Source organism: Nanorana parkeri, unplaced genomic scaffold, assembly GCF_000935625.1.
Source record: "Nanorana parkeri isolate BGI_ZX_2015 unplaced genomic scaffold, ASM93562v1 scaffold3345, whole genome shotgun sequence".
Classification (NCBI taxonomy): Eukaryota; Metazoa; Chordata; class Amphibia; order Anura; family Dicroglossidae; genus Nanorana; species Nanorana parkeri.
The window spans coordinates 1-7,197 of NW_017309613.1; positions in this window are offsets into that span (position 1 = coordinate 1).

A 7,197-nucleotide genomic window follows, 5' to 3' on the forward strand; every position below is an offset into this window, starting at 1 on the left:
CACCCAGGGATGATACGGAGGAAGTGGGGGCACCCAGGGATAATATAGTTTGGGTCCCTGCTGTAGATCTCGCTGTATCAGGATCACTTTCACTCTACGCAGGCTCATGAACTACATTCCCGGCACAGATTAAGGGCTCCTCAGTCCAGCACTTTACAGGCTTCAGAGAGACGTGCTGAGAGGCAGCAATTAAGCTTTTATCCTGAGAGAACGCGCTTCACCCCGATCCCGAGGCAGCCGAGAGCCTCATCCTCCGGCTTCTGGATTACACCGCAGAAAATACTCAATTCTTATTGTGGTCACATCAGTCTCTGTACAGAGGAGCTTACACTCTAATGTCCCCTCCCCCCACAGTCACATCAGTCTCTGTACAGAGGAGCTTACACTCTAATGTCCCCTCCCCCCACAGTCACATCAGTCTCTGTACAGAGGAGCTTACACTCTAATGTCCCCTCCCCCCACAGTCACATCAGTCTCTGTACAGAGGAGCTTACACTCTAATGTCCCCTCCCCCCACAGTCACATCAGTCTCTGTACAGAGGAGCTTACACTCTAATGTCCCCTCCCCCCACAGTCACATCAGTCTCTGTACAGAGGAGCTTACACTCTAATGTCCCCTCCCCCCACAGTCACATCAGTCTCTGTACAGAGGAGCTTACACTCTAATGTCCCCTCCCCCCACAGTCACATCAGTCTCTGTACAGAGGAGCTTACACTCTAATGTCCCCTCCCCCCACAGTCACATCAGTCTCTGTACAGAGGAGCTTACACTCTAATGTCCCCTCCCCCCACAGTCACATCAGTCTCTGTACAGAGGAGCTTACACTCTAATGTCCCCTCCCCCCACAGTCACATCAGTCTCTGTACAGAGGAGCTTACACTCTAATGTCCCCTCCCCCCACAGTCACATCAGTCTCTGTACAGAGGAGCTTACACTCTAATATCCCCTCCCCCCCACAGTCACATCAGTCTCTGTACCGAGAAGCTTACACTCTAATGCCCCCCTCCCCCACAGCCACATCAGTCTCTGTACAGAGGAGCCGTAGTGGGAATGGGGCCCCGGGTTGTCCTCTCGGAGGCGGAGCTCTCTCCTCTGGCTGTCTATGGAGATATTGAGCTCATTTCTTCTTCTGGGTGAGGATCTTGTTGCAGAGTTCCGCTGTGCCAAACCCATTCTCTGCCGACACTCGTCATCACTCCCACTCCTCTTCTTGGATCAGGTCGGCCATCTGCTCTTTCTGTTCTCCAAATTTCCTCTAAAAAATGTCCTCCCCCTCCCCCGACTTTTCTTATCGTCTTCATTAAAGATCGACTCTTTAGAGTCCTCCAGCAGAGCAGAGTCCTCCAGCAGAGTATCTCAGGAGAGGAGAGTTACAGAGGAAGGAGCAGAGTCCTCCGGCAGAGCAGAGTATCTCAGGAGAGGAGAGTTACAGAGGAAGGAGCAGAGTCCTCCGGCAGAGCAGAGTATCTCAGGAGAGGAGAGTTACAGAGGAAGGAGCAGAGTCCTCCGGCAGAGCAGAGTATCTCAGGAGAGGAGAGTTACAGAGGAAGGAGCAGAGTCCTCCGGCAGAGCAGAGTATCTCAGGAGAGGAGAGTTACAGAGGAAGGAGCAGAGTCCTCCGGCAGAGCAGAGTATCTCAGGAGAGGAGAGTTACAGAGGAAGGAGCAGAGTCCTCCGGCAGAGCAGAGTATCTCAGGAGAGGAGAGTTACAGAGGAAGGAGCAGAGTCCTCCGGCAGAGCAGAGTATCTCAGGAGAGGAGAGTTACAGAGGAAGGAGCAGAGTCCTCCGGCAGAGCAGAGTATCTCAGGAGAGGAGAGTTACAGAGGAAGGAGCAGAGTCCTCCGGCAGAGCAGAGTATCTCAGGAGAGGAGAGTTACAGAGGAAGGAGCAGAGTCCTCCGGCAGAGCAGAGTATCTCAGGAGAGGAGAGTTACAGAGGAAGGAGCAGAGTCCTCCGGCAGAGCAGAGTATCTCAGGAGAGGAGAGTTACAGAGGAAGGAGCAGAGTCCTCCGGCAGAGCAGAGTATCTCAGGAGAGGAGAGTTACAGAGGAAGGAGCAGAGTCCTCCGGCAGAGCAGAGTATCTCAGGAGAGGAGAGTTACAGAGGAAGGAGCAGAGTCCTCCGGCAGAGCAGAGTATCTCAGGAGAGGAGAGTTACAGAGGAAGGAGCAGAGTCCTCCGGCAGAGCAGAGTATCTCAGGAGAGGAGAGTTACAGAGGAAGGAGCAGAGTCCTCCGGCAGAGCAGAGTATCTCAGGAGAGGAGAGTTACAGAGGAAGGAGCAGAGTCCTCCGGCAGAGCAGAGTATCTCAGGAGAGGAGAGTTACAGAGGAAGGAGCAGAGTCCTCCGGCAGAGCAGAGTATCTCAGGAGAGGAGAGTTACAGAGGAAGGAGCAGAGTCCTCCGGCAGAGCAGAGTATCTCAGGAGAGGAGAGTTACAGAGGAAGGAGCAGAGTCCTCCGGCAGAGCAGAGTATCTCAGGAGAGGAGAGTTACAGAGGAAGGAGCAGAGTCCTCCGGCAGAGCAGAGTATCTCAGGAGAGGAGAGTTACAGAGGAAGGAGCAGAGTCCTCCGGCAGAGCAGAGTATCTCAGGAGAGGAGAGTTACAGAGGAAGGAGCAGAGTCCTCCGGCAGAGCAGAGTATCTCAGGAGAGGAGAGTTACAGAGGAAGGAGCAGAGTCCTCCGGCAGAGCAGAGTATCTCAGGAGAGGAGAGTTACAGAGGAAGGAGCAGAGTCCTCCGGCAGAGCAGAGTATCTCAGGAGAGGAGAGTTACAGAGGAAGGAGCAGAGTCCTCCGGCAGAGCAGAGTATCTCAGGAGAGGAGAGTTACAGAGGAAGGAGCAGAGTCCTCCGGCAGAGCAGAGTATCTCAGGAGAGGAGAGTTACAGAGGAAGGAGCAGAGTCCTCCGGCAGAGCAGAGTATCTCAGGAGAGGAGAGTTACAGAGGAAGGAGCAGAGTCCTCCGGCAGAGCAGAGTATCTCAGGAGAGGAGAGTTACAGAGGAAGGAGCAGAGTCCTCCGGCAGAGCAGAGTATCTCAGGAGAGGAGAGTTACAGAGGAAGGAGCAGAGTCCTCCGGCAGAGCAGAGTATCTCAGGAGAGGAGAGTTACAGAGGAAGGAGCAGAGTCCTCCGGCAGAGCAGAGTATCTCAGGAGAGGAGAGTTACAGAGGAAGGAGCAGAGTCCTCCGGCAGAGCAGAGTATCTCAGGAGAGGAGAGTTACAGAGGAAGGAGCAGAGTCCTCCGGCAGAGCAGAGTATCTCAGGAGAGGAGAGTTACAGAGGAAGGAGCAGAGTCCTCCGGCAGAGCAGAGTATCTCAGGAGAGGAGAGTTACAGAGGAAGGAGCAGAGTCCTCCGGCAGAGCAGAGTATCTCAGGAGAGGAGAGTTACAGAGGAAGGAGCAGAGTCCTCCGGCAGAGCAGAGTATCTCAGGAGAGGAGAGTTACAGAGGAAGGAGCAGAGTCCTCCGGCAGAGCAGAGTATCTCAGGAGAGGAGAGTTACAGAGGAAGGAGCAGAGTCCTCCGGCAGAGCAGAGTATCTCAGGAGAGGAGAGTTACAGAGGAAGGAGCAGAGTCCTCCGGCAGAGCAGAGTATCTCAGGAGAGGAGAGTTACAGAGGAAGGAGCAGAGTCCTCCGGCAGAGCAGAGTATCTCAGGAGAGGAGAGTTACAGAGGAAGGAGCAGAGTCCTCCGGCAGAGCAGAGTATCTCAGGAGAGGAGAGTTACAGAGGAAGGAGCAGAGTCCTCCGGCAGAGCAGAGTATCTCAGGAGAGGAGAGTTACAGAGGAAGGAGCAGAGTCCTCCGGCAGAGCAGAGTATCTCAGGAGAGGAGAGTTACAGAGGAAGGAGCAGAGTCCTCCGGCAGAGCAGAGTATCTCAGGAGAGGAGAGTTACAGAGGAAGGAGCAGAGTCCTCCGGCAGAGCAGAGTATCTCAGGAGAGGAGAGTTACAGAGGAAGGAGCAGAGTCCTCCGGCAGAGCAGAGTATCTCAGGAGAGGAGAGTTACAGAGGAAGGAGCAGAGTCCTCCGGCAGAGCAGAGTATCTCAGGAGAGGAGAGTTACAGAGGAAGGAGCAGAGTCCTCCGGCAGAGCAGAGTATCTCAGGAGAGGAGAGTTACAGAGGAAGGAGCAGAGTCCTCCGGCAGAGCAGAGTATCTCAGGAGAGGAGAGTTACAGAGGAAGGAGCAGAGTCCTCCGGCAGAGCAGAGTATCTCAGGAGAGGAGAGTTACAGAGGAAGGAGCAGAGTCCTCCGGCAGAGCAGAGTATCTCAGGAGAGGAGAGTTACAGAGGAAGGAGCAGAGTCCTCCGGCAGAGCAGAGTATCTCAGGAGAGGAGAGTTACAGAGGAAGGAGCAGAGTCCTCCGGCAGAGCAGAGTATCTCAGGAGAGGAGAGTTACAGAGGAAGGAGCAGAGTCCTCCGGCAGAGCAGAGTATCTCAGGAGAGGAGAGTTACAGAGGAAGGAGCAGAGTCCTCCGGCAGAGCAGAGTATCTCAGGAGAGGAGAGTTACAGAGGAAGGAGCAGAGTCCTCCGGCAGAGCAGAGTATCTCAGGAGAGGAGAGTTACAGAGGAAGGAGCAGAGTCCTCCGGCAGAGCAGAGTATCTCAGGAGAGGAGAGTTACAGAGGAAGGAGCAGAGTCCTCCGGCAGAGCAGAGTATCTCAGGAGAGGAGAGTTACAGAGGAAGGAGCAGAGTCCTCCGGCAGAGCAGAGTATCTCAGGAGAGGAGAGTTACAGAGGAAGGAGCAGAGTCCTCCGGCAGAGCAGAGTATCTCAGGAGAGGAGAGTTACAGAGGAAGGAGCAGAGTCCTCCGGCAGAGCAGAGTATCTCAGGAGAGGAGAGTTACAGAGGAAGGAGCAGAGTCCTCCGGCAGAGCAGAGTATCTCAGGAGAGGAGAGTTACAGAGGAAGGAGCAGAGTCCTCCGGCAGAGCAGAGTATCTCAGGAGAGGAGAGTTACAGAGGAAGGAGCAGAGTCCTCCGGCAGAGCAGAGTATCTCAGGAGAGGAGAGTTACAGAGGAAGGAGCAGAGTCCTCCGGCAGAGCAGAGTATCTCAGGAGAGGAGAGTTACAGAGGAAGGAGCAGAGTCCTCCGGCAGAGCAGAGTATCTCAGGAGAGGAGAGTTACAGAGGAAGGAGCAGAGTCCTCCAGCAGAGCAGAGTATTTCCCCTCTGGGAGATTTCTCTTGACTTCCTGACGCAGAGACATAGCAGGAAGTAAGAGGAAAATATCCGTTCTTCGCTCTCCCGGAGTTCCACTTTAATGAATACAGCCGCTGACTCTGTGCCTCGCAGAAGCGCTTGCAGCCATTGCGGGTTTCGGGGTCTCAGATACGAGGTCTGCCGCCTACCTATCAGTGTCACACTTCAGAGGAGGAGAGCGCGAAGGACGTCTGACCTCCGTCATGTCACCGCGCGGACATCTCTGTCATCGCTGCGAGGTGACCGAGGCCGCGCTCGCATCTCAGGCAACGCACATTCCGGATCCTAATACCCCAGAGCCACGGAGACCCGTACACTGCGCTCCGTACAATCTGATTGTACAATCGTCTTTGGATCTGCCAACAAGTATGTGGTGCCGGGGGTCTCCCTGATTGGACGGCTCAGTGGGTTCTCATGTGACTGAAAGGTACCCCACACACCTTACAACCACGGCACGACTTCCATCCTGCGAGGGTTGTAAGGTCATTAAAAGCTCGTACCAACTGCCCATCTTGGACAGGCAGATCATCGCAAGCCCCGCCCCCCCCGCTGAGGGGAGGGCTTTCCGATGATTCCAATGCCTAGCCGGCAGTGTGCGCTTGCGTGCGGCATTTGTCTCCCGAGAACGCCACCGACCCCGCCTGCCTCCTCCACGTGCAGCGCGGGGGTTTAATAGGCCTCCATTGTATGCGATGATGCTCAGGATGCGCACGCAGCCCAGAGCGTCAGGGAGGAGAGGAGAGCACTGGAGCCGATACCTATTGCTGTACCCCACAGACCTAAGGAGCATTTAACTCTCAGGCCCCGTTCACACTGAGCGATTTATCGCGCGGTAATTCCCGCGATATCGCGGCTATTTACCGCGCGATATCGCTCTCCAATGGGGCTCTGTCCGTCGCTGTCGCGGGTCGTGCGTCGCTACAGCAGGACCCTTTTTGGAGCGGATTTTGCCGCGATTCTAGGTTGCTCAATGCAACCATTTGGGCGATATCGCGCAAAATGCAAATCGCGCGACAAACGTGCGATTTGCGAATCGCTCAGTGTGAATGGGGCCTTACAGTGCAGGGAAGGGGGAGGGTTGGGGGGTACTACCAGGGTTTTTTTTTCTTTTGACATCCCAGAGTTGGGTTTTAAGAACATTTACCTCCTCATGTATCAATGGCCCCTCCCTCTTAGACTGTAAGCCCTCAGGGGCGGGGCCTTCCTTACCATCTTGTCTTAAATTGTATTGTGATTGTAATGTCTTCCTTATATTGTAAAGTGCTGTGCAAACTGCTGGCGCTCTATAAATCCTGTATAATAATAATAAGAACATGTGACCAGGTCAGTGTATACCCTACGAACATTCAATGTTGCCCCGTGCTTACAACAGATTGAGCGCACCTGCATTTGGCCGGATGACTTGCTATGTCATTTTTGGATAAATAGATCCCTTTGCGCCCCTTTATTACTCACCCCCCCGATCTGGCGCCTATTGAGGGGCGCATGTGGTCGGCAGCAATACTCGGGTACACTGTGACATTTATGAAGCTCACTTCATATTAAAAGGAGAACTATGGGGTCAGGGCTTTTCCCCCATAGTTCTCCTTAGGGTAACGGGAGGACACAAACTAGCGTCCTCCCGTCACCCTAAGCTCAGTATATAGGGAGCTACAGCTCGCGGTATACTGAGAATCCGCAGCCGGAGCGGACACGGACATCGATGTCGAGATCCGCCCAGCTGCGTGAGTGACAGCTGGCTCTGCCTATCTAGAGGCAGAGCCAGCTGTGCCCGCCCCCCTCCCCCGTCCGATCCGCCAGTCAGCGCTGGAGGATCGGAGCGGGGAGGGGGGAATCCAGCCCCTCCCCCTGTCGCGGCAGAGAGCAGTGACAGGATCGAGAAGTGAGCGAACGCAGGTATGTGTTCGCTCACCTCCCGATCTACTGAGCCGACCTGTGACAGTCTCATTGTCACAGGTCGGCTAGAACTATGAGGTGAGTGAAAAGCGCTCCCACC